Source organism: Lepisosteus platostomus, chromosome 11, assembly GCF_059453375.1.
Source record: "Lepisosteus platostomus isolate fLepPlt1 chromosome 11, fLepPlt1.hap1, whole genome shotgun sequence".
In the NCBI taxonomy this organism is placed as follows: Eukaryota; Metazoa; Chordata; class Actinopteri; order Semionotiformes; family Lepisosteidae; genus Lepisosteus; species Lepisosteus platostomus.
Genome location: NC_142621.1, coordinates 18402370 through 18421358, shown reverse-complemented (window position 1 = coordinate 18421358; position 18989 = coordinate 18402370).

Sequence of the window (18989 nt, the reverse complement as noted above, 5' to 3'; positions counted from 1 at the left end):
CTTTTAAATTTAAACTGTGTATTACAGCATGTTAATCATCAGTCATTAAAAAGTTGGTATATTTTATGAAAACAAGATTGCTCAGTTGGGCAAAAGTACACAACCTACCTTGCAGAAATATTTTATGCATCAAAGCCTTTACCGAAGATATTACTCATAGTATTAATAATGACCCAGTGGGCAAAAGACGTATAATATCCGTCTATTAAACGCATACCTTAGACGTCTAAATGTGGTCCGCAATTCGTCTAGAATGAAATTCTAATATACGTCTATTGTTATACGTCAATTATACGTCTATGATTAGATGTTCATTATACGTAAATGGTTGGAGTTCTATTATACGGATACATTTAGAGGACTATTATACATATATGGTTGGAGTTCCGGATAACTTTAGAGGACTATTATACTGTAACGCTTACGGCTGACAGGTACTGTGTAAGAGCCGGCGTACCAGAGCAGGTGACTTCACCGCCCTTCCCTGTGATAGCAGGACTACAGCTACTGGGCTGTAGAGAGGTCTCTCTTTGGCTCACCGGGCTGGGTCCCTGCAGAGTGACGCGGGAGTCCCGGGTTCGAGCCCCCGACGGTGGGGGGCCGACCTAATGCGGCAAGCATCCTATTCCATAATGTCATGATATATAATGCGGCACACACGATATATACAGTAAAAAACTTCAGGCACTGTGTTAGATGTGTTTTCGACGTTATATATGCGTTTATTAATGTCGTCGATTTTACGGTTGCAATTTGACGTTGATTATACGTCGCGACGACGTATATATACGTAGAGCCGTATTTTCGCCGTGACTATACGTATATTCGACGAATCACTGCCCACTGGGGAATGAACTCAAAGTATTACGCTGGTCCACATTATTTGTAACCATCATTTTAAATGAAAATACTTTATTTTTTCATCGACAAAAAGTAACACCACAGCATTTCGTTTATCTAACTAACAAGGACGGGACATTAGCTAGCCAATATGATAAAGGAATAACTTACTTTTTTTGTTTATTTCTTTAGCACATTTATTTGAACATTTCCATCGATTGTACAAGCACTGAAAAACTGTCCAATCCCTAGTTCGTCGGGCATTTCTTTTAGTATAACAGACATAAAAACTCCCTTGCTTTTAACAGAGCGTTTCATAACAACGAAAATTATTTAAACTGTGACACACAACAAAGACTGTTTTAAAAGATACTTGTACCAGATACATGAGAATCGAAGCTTTTTTATCTACGCTTTCTTATCTTGGCTAAGAAGTAGTCTTTAAAATTTATCACACAGTAAAAAGTCCAATTTCAGGGGCGTCCGTATACCAGAGATTATGGTACCCCTTCAGAAGGGTGTCAGCCAGTCAAATTCCAGGACCGGAATTATCTGTATTATAATCGAGAATATGTAATCACGTATCTAAATAAATTGATAATGATATTAATTTAAGGATCTAAATATCTAAATCTATGCATCTATATAGCTGGTAGTATTACTGTATTTCACTTCCTTTGTAAACACGTTTTGTTAACATCCGAATCGCAGGTGGATTCTGTTTTTTGGTCTGTTATGGTCTGTAGCTCAAATCCTGCTTAACTAAAAATTAGACACGAGAAGAGTATTCTTGTCCAAAGTGTCCAAAATCCATAACCAGGTGATCCATCCAAACAAGGAATTAAAAACACGAACCGGGTCGGAACCGGCGGACGAGGAACAGGAACAGAGGTTAAAACCTTAACGGGACCAGGCGCTTCCAGGTCCTGGACTTGCACGGTGCGGAAACCAGATGCAGAGCCAGGCTGAACGTCAGTGCCTGGCTTTTAAGATGGGCTGGGGAAAGGGGTCAGGTGCACAGAATTAAGTCTGAAGTGAAAGGGCTCGAGCACCCTTAAGGAGGGACTATAATCGTGACAAAAGGTCATAAATGATATTAATTTAGGAACATAAACATATTATGTAAACTGTATGTTGCTGTTATTGGTATCTTAAAGAAAAAATACACACCAATACTCAATTTCTCCTACAGTATATTGACATTTTTTATATTTCAAAATAACACATGTTCGTACTGTATGTACAGTACACAGCGGTATTGCAGGTTGAACTGTAGGGTGCAAATCCACCCGAGCCCAAAAGCCCAACATATTAATGTGCATTCGACCAGGGGTTGTGAGGTTTTCATCACTCTCTGCAGGAGTTCTGGCTGTGACGAATTAAACCGGTTTCACAGGTATTTTCAAAGTAGAAGGGGGCAAGTCTTCCAGCGAAAGACACCGCCCCCCCACTACTTACGGTAGTACTTCTCGCGTTAAAAAAAGCTAGGTGTTAGCATAAACTATTAGTAATCAATAATATTAAATTTAGCACTGTAATAAATTGTGCTAATAATAAATTCTATTCTACTCTGAGAATGTAGGGGAGAGGAAGAATGCCCGTGGTCTTTTCACTGATAAACTTGTGTCAAGCTGTCAACAAAACCAGCTGTCAAAAAAAAGTCAATTGTGTGTCCATAATATTGCTATTTTGATATTGCTAATTGCTATTGCTACTGAGTCTCTGTGTCTACAGTACATTGTTTGTGAACCAACCGGTTTCACAGGTATTTTCAACCCCCAGCCTCTGTTGTTTCATTGGTTGTTATCCTGTAAAGCGCTTTGAGGAGCCACCTTTAAAGGCACTATATAAAATAAAGTTTATTATTGATCATATTTTTCCTCCCAGAACTTGTAAATTGGTGTTGTTATTGTTGTTGTTATCCTGTAAAGCGCTTTGAAAAGCATACTGTCATGCTTGTCAGGTGCATTCTCTTGTAAAATAATAAGTAGAGTTTTGGGGTTATTAGTGCTCCACTTACAGCAACCCAATGTAAATACATTTTGTCTCCAAATCCACCACCACTTGTATGAATCATAGCCCTGCCAAACGATGCAAATTCCGTTGTGTGCAGGAATTATTCAGTATGGCATCTCCATGTTCAAGTAAACACTGCTCTGTGTGCAAATGCAAATGCATTTAAAAAAATGTTTTTCTTTTAAAAAGCCACCTTTAAAGGCCCTATATAAAATAAAGTTTATTATTATTATTAATATTGATAATATTTTTCCTCCCAGGACTTGTAAAATTGTTGTTCTTGTTGTTGTTATCTTGTAAAGCACTTTGAGAAGCATATTGTCCAGCATATTGTATTTCATTGCACTTTGACAGATCGTCTTATAATCACTTGTTGTTAGAATATCCCCCAAGAGGATATTCCCCCCAAGAGGATATAGACGATATCCCCCAAGAGGTATCCAGGTAACAGTGAAACGGGCGTACAGTCTGGGGAGATCGCCCGTTTCCATGTAAATAGTTCCCTGGTTCCGCACCCCTTGGTGTCTCTCTCTCAATTCAATTCAATTCAATTCAAGGTGCTTTATTAGCATGACCGATGGGTACAATCAGTGTTGCCAAAGCAAATAAAAATAATAAAATTAACATAGAACAAAACAAAAAATAGAAGTAAAATAAAATCTACAGACATGTTACAGACATTTACAACAAAGACATATTATATAATATTGACATATACTGTAGGCGGCTGGAGCATTATTGGGAGACGGACTCCCAATCTCTCTCTCTCTCTCTCTCTCTCTCAATTCAATTCAATTCAATTCAAGGTGCTTTATTAGCATGACCGATAGGTACAATCAGTGTTGCCAAAGCAAGTAAAAATAATAAAATTAACATAGAACAAAACAAAAAATAGAAGTAAAATAAAATCTACAGACATGTTACAGACATTAACAACAAAGACATATTATATAATATTGACATATACTGTAGGCGGCTGGAGCATTATTGGGAGACAGACTCACTGTTCCTCAGGCTGTGACAGGAGATCACATACTGGGCTGCCAGATCAACTGAGTTCCCTCCTCCCTCTCCCAGTAGGATTGGGACCTGTTGTGGTTTTGGCAGGTGTGGGAACTCTGGGATTAGATTTCTGAATTTCGGGAAGAATGTTTCTCTAATCCCAGAGTATCTGTCACAGTGCAGTAGGAAGTGCACCTCTGTCTCTATTTCTCCCTGCTGGCAGTGGGAGCACAGCCTGTCCTCTCTGGGCAGCCAGGTCTGCCTGTGTCGCCCAGTTTCTATGGCCAGGTTGTGGTCACTGAGCCTGTACTTCGTCAGGGTCTGTTTCTGTTTGTTATTTTTTATTTTGGTCAAATATTCAGCTAGTGTGTATTGTCTGTTTAAGGTTCTGTAGCATTCCAGTTTATGTTGTGTTTGTGTGTGTGTGTCCCAGTGTGTGAGATATTGCTGTTTGATCTGTGCTGTGATGTGGTTGAGTCTGGGTTGTGGTGCTCTAGCAGTGCTGTCCTGAGGCTGGTTAGTGTTGGTGTGGCTCAGGTCGGTGAGCCTCAGGACCAGCTGGCTCAGGGGGCTCTGTTTTGGGCTCAGCTCTTGGCTCAGCAGGGCTTTGTGGTGGTAGGAATTTTGGTCACTGTTTTTTAGGTGTAGCCAATACTTTAATATTCTTTTCTGTATGTTTATCAATAGTGGGTACTGGCCTAATTCGGCCCTGCACCCGTTGTTAGGAGTTTTTCTCTGCACACGGAGGATGATTCTACAGATCTCCATGTGCAGAGTTTCTGTGGGGTGTTTGTCCCATTGGGTATAATCCTGGTCTGTGAGGGGACCCCAAACTTCACTGCCGTATAGGGCAATGGGTTGGATTACACTTTCAAATATTTGGAGCCAGATTCTTGTTGGTGGGTTGATGTTGAAGAGCCTCCTTCTTATTGCGTAGAAAGCCCTGAGTGCCTTCTCCCTCAGTGCCTTCACTGCCAGGTCAAAACTCCCGGAAGAGCTGATGGTGAGACCGAGATATGTGTAGTTGGATGTGTGCTCCAATGTGTTGTTGTTCAGTGTGAATTTGTACCTGTTTCCCTGAGGTCTGGCTTTCTTCTGGAAAACCATAACTCTGGTCTTGTCCAGATTGACTGTCAGTGCCCAGGTCTGACAGTACTGCTCCAGCAGTGCCAGGTTCTGCTGCAGCCCCTGTTCTGTGGGCGACAGCAGGACCAGGTCATCTGCGTAGAGCAGGAACTTGATTTCTGTGTCGTGTAGTGTAAGACCAGGAGCTGCAGACTGCTCCAACATTCCTGCTAATTCATTGATATAGATATTGAACAGTGTTGGGCTCAGGCTGCAGCCCTGTCTCACCCCGCGGCCTTGGGTGAAGAATTTAGTCCTTTTGTTTCCAATTTTCACTGCACATTTGCTCTCTGAATACATTGATTTAATTATGTCGTACACTTTGCCCCCTATGCCACTTTGGAGTAGTTTATAAAACAATCTCTCATGCCAAATCGAGTCAAATGCTTTTTTGAAATCGACAAAGCAGGCAAAAATTTTTCCTTTGTGTTTTTGGTGGACGTGTTTGTCTATCAGTGTGTGTAGGGTGTAAATGTGATCAGATGTGCGGTGATCTGGCAAGAAGCCAATCTGACTTTTACTCAGGACATTGTGTTCGGTAAGGAAGGCCAGTATTCGTGTATTTAGGATACTGCAGAATACCTTCCCCAGGTTACTGTTCACACAGATGCCCCGGTAGTTGTTGGGATCGAGTTTATCTCCACTCTTATAGATGGGCGTGATCAGTCCTTGGTTCCAGGCCTCGGGGAAACATCCGGCTGTCATGATGAGATTGAGGAGTTTGAGCAGGGCTTGTTGCAACTTTGGGCTGCTGTGTCTCAGCATCTCATTTATGACTCCATCATGGCCACAGGCTTTGCGTGGTCTGAGGGCCTGGAGTTTGTCCAGTAGCTCCTGCTCAGTGATTGGGGAGTCTAAGGGGTTTTGGTTGTCTTTGATAGCCAATTCCAAAATTTTGAGTTTTTCATAAATGGTGTTTTGGTCTGATTGATTTGTATTTGGGAGCTTTTCATAGAGATTTTCAAAGTATGTTTGCCAGATTGTTCCATTTTGGATGGCCAATTCTTCTGGTTTTGATTTGTTTAAGTTGTTCCACTTCTCCCAGAAACAATTCTGATTTAGTGACTCCTCAATTTCTGCAAGTTGTTTGTCTATGTATGTGTTTCTTTTCTTTTTCAGCGTGTGTTTGTAAAGTTTTACCATGTCACAGTACCTGAGTCGCAGATCTGTGTTGTGTGGTTGTCTGTGTTTTTCACTTGAGACTTTTCGTAGTGCATTTCTGATGTTTTTGCACTCCATATCAAACCACTTTTCTTTTGCTTTTGTTTTTTGGTAGTTTTTTGATGTAGTTGTTTTTAGCTTAGATTTTGATGCTAGTTTGTGGAATAGGTGATTTAGTTTTTGTGTGGCCAAGTTTATGCCTAATTTGTTGGTTTGATACGGAGTGTTTAGGAATGTGTCCATCAGTGTCTGAATTTCGTCATGGCCCAGTGCAGTTTGGTAACTGTCTAGGCTGTCTGTGTCCCATCTGTATGCCTGGTTGAGGTCATACAGCTGGCTGGGCTGTGTCAGTGTGTCTCTGTGCTGGTGTGTTCTCTTCATGTAGAGTGTGATCTGGCTGTGGTCGGAGAGGGGAGTTTGTGGCCTGACAGTGAAGGCACTGATACAGGAGGGGTCCAGGTCGGTGATGGCGTAGTCCACCACACTGCTGCTCAGAGTTGAGCTGTAGGTGAACCTGCCTAGAGAGTCCCCTCTAGTCCTGCCGTTGACGATGTACAGGCCCAGCCCTTGACAGAGCTGCAGCAGCTCGCGCCCGGTGCTGTTGACTGTGGTGTCATGGCTGCACCTGTGTGAGGTGACCGGTGTGTGGTACAGAGGGGATTGTCCGAATATGTGAGTATTTCCCTGTGTGCTGGTGAAGTCTGCCAGTGTGCCTGTTCGTGCGTTGAGGTCACCACAGAGCAGCACGTTTCCCTGGCCCTGGAAGTGACCGATCTCCGTGTGGAGACTGGGGAGAATTCCCTCACTGTAGTAGGGGGATTCTGAGGGCGGGATGTAGACAGCACACAGGAAAACCTCGTTTTCTCTCTCTCTCTCTCTCTCTCTCTCTGTCTCTCTCTCTGTCTCTCTCGGGCCCGCACTCTTGGCGGGCTTTCTTGTGTCTCTCTCTCGTCTGAGTGCAGGAGTCATAATTTCTAATGTGAATCCCTTCCAAAATGTTTTACTGTTTCCAGAAGATAACATCATTAAACAGGCAATGCACTGGGATGGGGGTGCTTCCATTAATTTCTGGGTTGGGTTTCCTGTGTTTTATTTCAGCTTCACATTGGTTCTGAAAGTTAACACTTATGCAAGACATACTGTTTGTTGGGCATATTGAAACTGTTACTTAGCTTTCTTTGTGAGGGGAGTTATCCTGAGAAAACATGTACTTTTCTTTACTGTTTTCTTGATTTTCAAACATAGCTATTATGCTATGCTGTGCAGTATGGGGTGGCTGTTTACTTATCAATAGTGGAAGCCCAAGTAAAATGATCAAAAACACAGTTGGACAGTTGTTGAAGTTGACCCACAACTGGCTAAAGAACTGCCCAGAACAGATGTCTGTATTAAACCTAGTTCACTCAGTAGTTTAAACTAAGTGTAAAGTGCTATGAAGAAGAATGCATTAAGATACTCTCACAGTTTTATGAAAGCTATAGTTTTTTAAATCTTTTAAATAACGGGTGCTCCTACAGTTAAAGGACCCAAAGAATCTAAAAGCTCAAAGGCAAAGTATCCATAGATTTTGCCAAAGCTATTTGAATCAAATGGCTTTTTTAATTCCTTTTTAGGAACATATTTATAGCAAAAAAAAATTATGCCTGGGGATGTTTTTTACAGCAAGAAATTATGTCTGTAAAACTGAAACACATTTTGGAGTACTTTCACAATGCTTTTCTGTTTTAATTAATACAAACATTTCTGGCTCCAGCATGCCAAACAACATGGTCTTTAACATCATCCTGAAGACATGGTCTTCCTATCACGAACACGGACTATGATCCGTGTCAGGTCTTGTAGTAGACCTTATGCGATGCAGTAAGAGCTGGAGAAAACAGGATGCGTGGTAAAAGGGAACACACAGGGGTTTAATAGTGCACAAAATAATAGTGACAGTCTGTGAGACAGTGAACAGGGGAGACAAAGAATGGCATCTAAATCCAAACAGATCCAAAGGCAGGTCAGAGCACAGTCCAAGAGTCCATCAGCTAGTAATCCATCCTGGGATGCGACAAGGTTAAAATCCCCGGGAGGGGGGAACACACGGACAGACAAAACATGGAGGTCCAAGGGTGACGGGGTGAGATCCTCCAGACCCCGGGCTCAGGAAGCAGGAGGTGTCGGGGATGAGGCCTATGCCCTCAGGAGACGGACGTAGGGTTTCCTGGTGCCAGGCGGGCCTCGCGACATCCTTACCCTAATGATGAGCCCCGAGGACTGGAGGATCTAGTCTTTAAATCAACCTAAAAAGGTACACCTGGGAAGCTTAATCACAGAAATAATAACAGGAGTAGTGGAGCACCCTCTAGGAAGGGATGTCAGGTGTGACACTACCCCCCCCCCCCTCCCTTCAAGGGCGGCTCCTGACGCCCCAACACAGTTAAAAACAAGGGCAATACTATCAACAACAAGAATATCACAAGCACAGACTATATACTACCAGAGAGAAGGAAATTCAGAATATCACTATATACAAGAGATAAAATCATAGAATACTATAGACAAAAATGTAGGGCTGTCCAATCACCAAAATAGTTCCAGAAAAAAATCCAAAAGTTTTTTTTTTTAAATCCACAAAAAAAAATTACCTTGTCCAGCAAAACAGAAATGAATCTTGACAGAAAAACAGGAAGGGCATCTTGAAGATTTTGGGGGGGAAAGAAAAATCCAGATAAGGGTCCGGGTTTTCCAGATTACCGCTCGCTGGGTCTAGCGTTGGCTCATCAGGCATGACACTCATCAGGGATATCAGGCGTGACACTTCCCCCCTTTGTTTTAATATTACTGGATAGAACACTGAATTGCATACATATTGTATCATCAAATTTGTTGCATCTGATTTCTATCGTTGCGATGGTTGTGCATGCATGTAATAAGAAATACAACGATTAAAAAAAGGTTTGATTTATCGATAAGCACTTCTGTGTTTCCTTTTTGTCTTGCTGTTGGATTCCTTTTCCCTAGTTTACAGAACCAATACTCCTGCAGATAAACTTATAATCCTTTCACTGAACTATGATTTGTTTCTTTCAAATCTATCACTACATATCCTGCTTGCAAAACCTACCACTGTGACATTGTGCAAACCATACTCTCATCAGACCAGGGTTTGAAAAATGTACGTATCCAGGTATCTGAAAAAATAGCCAGGTATCTGAAAAAAAGGCTTCACATATCAAAGCAAGGTTGTGATGGGTCAGTGGGCGTGCCTAGTGTGTAAAACCCTTGGTTAAAGCATAATGAGTATGGTTGTGCAAAAGCTATTGACTTGTGAAGAGCACCCCCCCATCCCCATGTACTGCCTCTCTAATGGTGCCATATTGAAAAAATCATTAAAAAATAAGGAAAAGTTTAACAACCCAAAGCAAGGTTGTATAAAGTGAGAGGGTCTGCCTAGTGTGTAAAACACTTGGTTGCAGCCTTGTGAATGTTATGCTTAAAAAGCTATTGAGTCATTAAGAAGACCCCCCTATCCCCATGTACTGCCTCTCTAATGGTGCTATATTGAAAAAAGCATGAAAAAATAAGGAAAAGTTTCACAACCCAAAGCAAGGTTTTATAAACTGAGGGGGTCTGCCTAGTAGGAGTCTTGTAAATTTGGCGATATGGCCAAAAACATTATCACGATAAAAATAATTATCACGATAAATGTCAAATCATTACTTCTTTAAAATCTTAAAGGCAGATTTTTTCTCCTGAGTGAACGTTGAAGAAACCAGACAGTTAATTGGTAAATTGAACAACTTTTTATTTTAAGAACACAACAAACACTTGCCAAACAATAGAAATTCCCAGATTTTGGACCCTGCCTTTCTTCCCCGACTACGCCTTTGCCTCCCGATTCTGTAACGACGCTCCCTAGATGCTTTCTTGGATTTTGGACCCAGCTTTTCACTCGACCACATCTTAGCATCCCATCACTGTGCCGAAGCTCCCCTTCTGAGGAGCCACGCATTGGATCCCAATCCTCTGAAGCCAGGTCTCCCATGACAGTGAGGGGGTCTGCCTAGTGTGTAAAACACTTGGTTACAGCATTGTGAATGTTGTGCTTGAAAAGCTATTGAGTCATTAAGAAGACCCCCATATCCCAGTGTATTGCATGTCTAATGGTGCCATATTGAAAAAATCATAAAAAAAATAAAGAACAGTTTCACAACCCAAAGCAAGGTTGTATAAGGTGAGGGGGCTGTCTGGTGTGTAAAACACTTGGTTGCAGCATTGTGAATGGTGTGCTTCAAATGCTATTGAGTAATGAAGAAGACTTCCTATTCCAGTGTATTGCATGTCTAATGGTGCCGTGTTGAAAAAATCATAAAAAAAAACTAAAAGAGGTTTCACATCCCAAAGTAAGGCTTGGAAAGGTCAGAGGACCTGCTTAGTGTGTAAAACACTTACTTGCAGCATTGTGGGTGCTGTGGTTTAAATGCTATTGACTTGTGAACAGCATCCCCCTATCCCAGTGCATAGTGCCACATTCAATAAAACCAGAGAAAAAGAGATTCACAACCCAAAGCTGTGTCTGTCTTCTGTGTAAAAAATCATGGACATCATGATTTGAACATCATGGGTGCTGTTTTTAAAAAGCTGTTGAGTAAAGAATAGGAATTTTCCTGCTGAATGAAAACAAGAAAAAAAGAAAGGGTTTCAGAAATAAAACAAAGCTTTATTCCCCTGCTTACAGTCTGGGTAATTGGAGACTGTGCTGTTCTGCTTCCTATGGTCATATACGGGTTTTTCGCATGAAACTCTTCAGCAGTATTTCTCGCGTTGTGAACGTATGTATGTATACAGTGGCCCCCCAGTGTTCCAGATGGTGCGTAATTAGACATTAATAAAAACCCCGAGTGTCAGAGAATAATAATTAGCTCACTGATACGTTTATGAAGGGGTTCTGAACATTTTCACAAGTCGTGTTCTTTAAAATGCATTTGGTTTGAAGGCTTTCTGTGTTTCCCTTGCGAGGATATGGACACAAGAATATTCATGCGTGGTAAAAAAAAATGTCATAAAAAACGACAACATGAAGGCTGAGAAAACATTCACAATGTACTTGGTACACAAAGCAAGTGTTGTCGCAACTCTAGGAGGTTTCGTAAAAACGCTACAGGTGTGCCAAAATCGTTTTTGAACTTCAAGCTAACTTTACCCCGGTAATCCCAGGCTCAAAACCACATTTCACTGGTGCTTCCATACCACCCTAACACCCTTTCTAATCCCATGACCATCAATGACAGCTTCTGCATTTTACAAGATGAAAAGGAACGGGGAGACCGCAATACTTCGCCTGCTCAGCGGGGCGTAAGGAGCCAGTACGAAGACAAGATCACGAATCCCCTGTGAGCCTCGAAAAATGTTTTAACGAACTGAGAGAATTCAGAAGGGATATAAACAAAACGTTGATGGACCTTACTGAAGAAATAAACAGAACGAAGTAGAGGATAAATGAAATGGAGGAACGCATTGAGCAAACCAAGGCATGGGGTGAAAAACAAATGGCTTTTAGACCTGCTCCAGAAACAGAAGCAGTCAGAGGCAAAATAAAGGATTTGAAGAGCATGTCGAGAAGATAGAACCTGAAGATCTATGGAATCCTGGAGGAGAGCGAAGGAGCGCCAATAACCAAGTTAATCAAAAAGTTTATTAGAGAACAATTTGAATTCCCCCCTGTGACTGATTTAAAGATTGAAAGAACTCACAGAGCTCTTGCCCCTAAATCAGTGAAGCCCCAGTCCAGACCAAGATCTATTGTCATCAGGTTTTGAAGATTTAGAACCAAAGAAGAGGTTCTAAAGAAAGCCTGGGGGGGAAGAAGCTGTTCTATGAAAACAAAAGGGTGTACTTCAATCACAATTATGCACCCAATGTTTTTCAGAAACGGCTGGAGTACAAAGAAATCAAAAAGACACTGAAAGAAAATAACACAAAATTGAAAACACCCTTTCCAGCCAAACTAAATGTTTTTTTCGACTCGGGTGTCCAGACGTATAACTGTGCCGCGGAAGCTACGAAGGACTTGAAACGCCAAGGTCTGATTATGAGTACGGCCAGAGCGAGCGCCGCGGAGGAGCGGATTAGACATGGATCATGGCAGCAAGCGCACAGCCGCAGAGGGAAACGAAAGGAGACACTGAGAGAGGAGCAGTACAACACTTCAAGCTTTCCGCCGCCGAACTTCACTAGATGACTCAGACTGTATTACCTTCCTCAGAGCTAAACCGCCTGTTTATCTACAGGATTAGTGTTATAATTTACCGTAAAGTTCCAGCCCTTTCGTTACCTTCCAAAAGTACTAGATTCAACTAGCTGTGAAGTAACTAAGAAAATCACGAAGTTATTTGTGTTTTGTAATATACATTTGGTTGATGTAGATAAATAACTTACCTTGCAAATTAATATAGTTTTTTGAACGATATAAAGATATCCTTGTTAAATAAGGTAAAATAGATTAGAAACCAAGAAAAGCGAATAAACATACACAAACACCGAACAAGGCTATACACACACATAACACGTACACATGTATAGGGTGGTAACTCGTTAACTACAGGCTATACATTTATAGAGGTATACAGGACACTAAAACTACTATAACACTATTTACATATGCAGGGTAAGCTGCTGGTCATCGTGCTGACCCTCAGATTCCCCCCGGCTACAACTCCCAGTCTGCTTCGCGGTACCATGAGTGCCTAAGTGCGCTTCCTCCTTACCACCGGGCGAGGGCGTTACAGTATATTTATTTAGGGTCCTCTTAGAAAGAGGTTTAATTTTATTCTTGTTTCCTAATTTGTATAGTGGCATAAAGGGTGGGGTTGTATTCTCGACCACCCCTGTGAAGCTCTGAAGTAAAAAAAAACAATGTTTTTTTTTGTTTATTATTGTTTTTGTAGAATAGTTTAAAAAGCAAGCATGGTTGGTAGACTGGGAGATTTATATGCAGGATCCTTCATCTAAATGATGTCTTCAGAGAATATTAAAGTAATTTCTTTTAATGTAAATGGTCTGCATAATCCGATAAAAAGAAGTAGAACACTAAGAAAAGTTAAGCGTGATAAGGCCCAGGTAGTGTTTCTTCAGGAGACTCATCTATCTGATGCAGAACATGCTAAATTGAAAAGAATAGGTTTTGATAAAGTGTATTATTCATCTCATAAAATGGGACATAAAAGGGGAGAAACTACTCATTCCAACAGTTAACTTTGAGTATTTATCAGAGATCAAAGACAAAGATGGTAGATTCATCATTGTATGAGGGAAGATAGAAGACTCTTTAATTACATTGTTTAATATCTATGCACCACCAGGAAGTGATGTCTTTTTTTTACGTCTTTGATTTAATAGCTAAAGAAACGGTAGGAGTGCTGATATTCGGAGGAGATTTTAATCTCAATTTAAATCCAAAATTAGATACCTCTAAGAGTTGTAAAAAACTAAACTAAAGCCTTTAGAGAAGTATGTGAATAGATCTATAGAAGATTGAAGTACGGAGGGATTTTTACCCTACAGGAAGGGGTTATACACATTTTTCTACATCTCATAATTCATACAGTAGAATAGACTACTTTCTTATGTATAAATTAGACAGATCAAGAGTAAAGGACTGCGAAATTGAAACCTTGGATTTGTCTGACCATGCACCAGTTTATCTGACTTTAGTCTTAAATCTGGTAATAAAGAATACTGCTTGGAAGATGAACTGTAGTGTATTGAATGATAATGATGTTAAAGAGCAAATAACTCAGGGGATTGAACAGTTTTTGCAGAATTATGATATGGGAGAGGTTTCGCCAGCAATATTATGGGATACAGTTAAAGCTGTACTTAGAGGGAAACGTACTTCCATTTGTTCATATAAAAAGAAAATAAGATAAGCCAAATTAAAAGAATTACAATCTGAATTAAATATTATAGAACAAAAACATAAAAAAACACCCACTCGTACAATCCGTAAACAATTACTGAAAATTAGGGAAGAAATAAATACATTACAAATTATAGAGGTAGAAACAAAACTAAAATTTCTAAAACAAAATTATTATGAATCAGGGGCCAAATCAATGAAAATATTAGCAAGAAGATTATGTAAACAATCTAAATCAATAATCTCCAAAATAGTTAATCCAGTAACCAAGCAAATACATTCCAAATTAAAAGAAATACAATCAATCTTTACAGAATACTATAAAAACTTATATTCCAATTCTGAAACTCGAAATAAACAAGATATAGTTCTTTTATTAGTCACTTAACCTGCCAAATTTAAGTGAGGAATAAACATAATAACTAGAGTAATAAATGAGATGGAAATTAATAAAATTGTTTCAGATCTTAAATCTAATAAAGCACCAGGGACAGATGGATTTCCAAGTGAATTTTATTAGACATTCAAAAAACAATTGGCTCCCCTGCTCCTATCCACTTGCAACTGGATAAGAGGTGGAGGGGATTTACCAATCTCTTGGAATGAAGCTATCATTTCTGTTATCCCAAAAGCAGGAAGAGATCAAACTAGATGTGGGTCTTTTCACCCAATTTCCCTACTTAATGTAGACTATAAGATTTATGCTTCAATAATGGCTAAAAGATTAGAGAAAATATTACCTCAAATTATAAACTTAGATCACACTGGTTTCATTCAGAACAGACAAACACAACACAATATTAGACGTACCCTTCATATTATGAGGCATATTAATGATCAAAGGAGGGAAGCGATTTTAGTCAGCCTAGATGCAGAAAAAGCCTTTCATCGGGTTAATTGGGAATTTTTATATCAGACATTGGAGAGATTTGGATTTGCTGACGAATTTATCAACATAATAAAAACTATTTATTTAAATCCTATAGCACAAATCAAAATCAATGGACATCTGTCTAAGAGATTTTGTTTGAAAAGAGGTACAAGACAGGGATGTCCCCTGTTACCTCTTTTGTTTTCTCTATATATAAAACCCTTAGCAGAGTGGATTAGACAAGGCCTAAAAAGGTATAGAAATTAAAGGACAAGAACATACAATTACATTGTATGCAGGTGATGTCCTGCTATATTTGGATGACCCCAATGAATCGTTTATCAGAGTGATGGATCTTTTGGAAAAATCTGGTCAGCTATCAGGGTGCAAATTAAATATAGAAAAAACAGATGTTCTATGTCATAATTATAACCCCATGGATCAAGTAAAAGAAATATTTAAGTTTAATTGATTATCATCCTCTAATAAGTACAGTATTTGGGAGTATATTAGCCAAGGAATTTATGAAAATTATTCAATTCAAATTTCAGTCCTCTAATATGTATATATTTTCAGTTTCTTCCAGTGGAATTTAAAGATTCATATGGAATGGAAAGAAACCATGAATTGGGTTTAAAACACTACAATTGTCCAGGGGGAAGGGTAGATTTGCCCTACCATGTCGAAAGTCATACTACCAAGCAGCTTAGCTTAGAACATTTAGATGTTGGTGAGATGGATATTATACTGCAAAATGGAAAGAGATTGTGTCTTTGATTATAGGTGAATTCCCAATACAGACGGTCCTGGGAGATAGATCTTTGGCAAAAATTATATATAAAAAGGCATACCTTGGATAAATTTACCAATTAAAATTTGGATTAAGATAATAAAAACCTGTGACTTGGAGATAGAGGTAAAACTATTAAGATGGATAGTTTCTGATTTACACAGTTTAAGATTTGGGCTACAAAAGGGATTACAGCAATATGTACTATGATGAAACAAGACCATCTGAAAAACTTTGAAGATCTATCACAACACTATAATCTGGAAAACGAAGATTTTTATAGAATTAGACATTATATAAATAGCTGGAGAAAGCAGACATGTATAAAGGAAAGCAATAAATTACTAGATAATTTTGCAGCTGCATATCAGCAAGTTATTTTGAAAAAAATAATATCAAAGCTGTACAGCTGTAAGCAGGTGTGAGCCTGGTCAGTACCTGGATGGTATTCCTGGGAAAAACTAAGGTTGCTGCTGGAAGAGGTGTTAGTGGGGCCAGCAGGGGGTGCTCACCCTGCAGTCCATGTGGGTCCTAATGCCCCAGTATAGTGACGGGGACACTATACTGTAAACAGGCGCCGTCCTTCGGATGAGACGTAAAACTGAGGTCCTGACTCTCTGTGGTCATTAAAAATCCCAGGGCATTTCTCGAAAAGAGTAGGGGTGTAACCCCGGCGTCCTGGCCAAATTTCCCATTGGCCCTTACCAATCATGGCCTCCTAATAATCCCCCTCTATGAATTGGCTACATTACTCTACTCTGCTCCCCACTGATATCTGATGTGTGGTGAGAGTTCTGGCAAACTATGGCTGCCGTCGCATCATCCAGGTGGATGCTGCACATTGGTGGTGGTGGAGGGGATCCCCATTACCTGTAAAGCGCTTTGAGTGGAGTGTCCTGAAAAGCGCTATATAAGTGTAAGCAATTATTATTATTATTATTATTATTATTATTATTATTATTATTATTATTATTATTATTATTACAGTAGTATTGAATATATGAAAAAAGACTCAATGGAATATATTAAAGCAAAATGGGAAAAAGAAACCAACACAACAATTTCTATGGATCAGTGGATTTATATGTGTAGATTTTAACAGGGCTCTACAAGTTCACAGACTTGGAGAGAGTTTTGTTGGAAGAATTTGACCCGGTTTTTTATCAGCCCTAAAATTCAAGCCAAACAAAAAGGCAGCAGTTCACAGTAATGGAGAGCAAGATGCGACTCATTCACCCATATTTTAGTCATGCTCAAAAATACACCAATACTGGAAATGTATACATATAACTCTTAATAATTTAGTAAATATGAATATACCATTTGAATTTTCTGTTATTTACTTGGGCAATTTCGACTTTGATGATATTGAAGTAAAGGATAGATACTGTATATATTAAGGATTCTTCTAGCAGCTAGTAAAAAAGTAATTATACGAAAATGGCTTATAAAAGAACCTCCAGCACATGAACAATGGGTTAATGTTGTGAATGAGATCTATATAATGGAAAAATAACTTTTTCTCTCTGATTGCAGGCAGAGAGGTTAAGCAAATACTGGGAAACATGGATTCAATTTATCTCTCAACAGGGACCTGATTCTAGTTTATGAGAAAATATGCAGCGATATTTATGTGTAGACTTTTTTATTGTTTGTTGTGTTTCTTATCAGACAATTGTTTTTTTGTATGGCCCTCCATACCTGCTGGCATAGTGAAAATAGTTAATTTTATATATACAATGTGGCAGAAATGTTAGATGAAGGCAAATGTTTATTCTGCTGTTTTGGTTATGGTGTTTGTAAACCCTTTCATCACTAACTAAAAAGTTTAAAAAAACTCGGATTACACATTCTTCCTTCTCTAAACAACAGACTCATCCCCTTCTAAATCCTCTCTAATCATTTGCAGATTTCACCTTTCCATACAGTACCTCTCCTCCTGTTCTGTTGAACAGTCATTCTCACCTGCTTTATGCCCATTTCTCCCCTGGTCCCAGTCCCTTCTCGCCTGATCTGTCCTTTGTTCTCTTTTACCTTATTTATTTACTACTCTCCCCGTCACACCTGAATAAGGCTCAGCAATTGAAATATTGTGCTTCTTTTCTTTACCTTTCAGCATATATTGAACCTTTACCTGTGTTTGTAAAAGTGTTTGTACAAAATAATACGTTTGTATTTTAAAGACATTCTGAACTTCTGATTTTTATGTTTGTGTTATATAATAACCTACGGGTGCACCTACAAAGCAATATAGACCAAAGTATGTATTTTTTGGTTGTATGCACATGTTTATCTTTTTCTAGTGTTCTGGTTTAGTGACATGGCGGTGACTAACGGCAGGAATGAGTTATGTCACAGTTATCCACTGTGCTTAAAGGTGTTAGTGGGGCCAGCAGGGGGCGCTCACCCTGCGGTCCATGTGGGTCTTAATGCCCCAGTATATTGACAGGGACACTATACTGTAAACAGGCGCCGTCCTTCGGATGAGATGTAAAACCGAGGTCCTGACTCTCTGAGGTCATTAAAAATCCCAGGGCGTTACTCAAAAAAGAAGGGGTGTAGCCCCGGCATCCTGGCCAAATTTCCTATTGGCCTTTACCAATCATGGCCTCCTAATAATCCCCATCTATAAATTGGCTTCATTACTCTGCTCTCCTCCCCACGGATAGCTGATAGCGTTCTGGCACACTATGGCTGCCGTTGCAACATCCAGGTGGATGCTGCACATTGGTGGTGGAGGGGAGTCCCCATTATCTGTAAAAGTGCTTTGAGTGGAGTGTCCAGAAAAACACTATATAAGTATAAGCAATTATTATTAAAGTTTTTAAGTTTCTTAGAGTCATAAATAAAAATGTCAAGTAATTTATTTTTGGTCAACTGTAAGCACTGAATATGGTACTGTAGCAGTCTTTGAAAAGTTTCCCAGAACAAAAAAAAAATGCTGATGGCTTTCTGTGGTTTTCACACATGTAAGACCAGCTAACAAACATATCCTTGATGATTGGAGTGATATCCCAGAGCAGTTTTATAGAAAATGTATGTATCAATTAAATTGATTGATGATTGTAAGCATGAACGGTTTTCACTATATTTCCTGGACAGAGACCTCAAGTAAACATTTTAGTGCAGGAGTCTGTCGAACAGTAAATAACCAGTTGAGCCAAAATATCATGTGTGAGAGTGTGTACGCTTGACATTGAACTGCTAAACATTTCTATGCATCGTTTCTATCTTTCTCAAGTGTTTCCTAAAATTTGTATAACAATTGTTTGCAACCACCC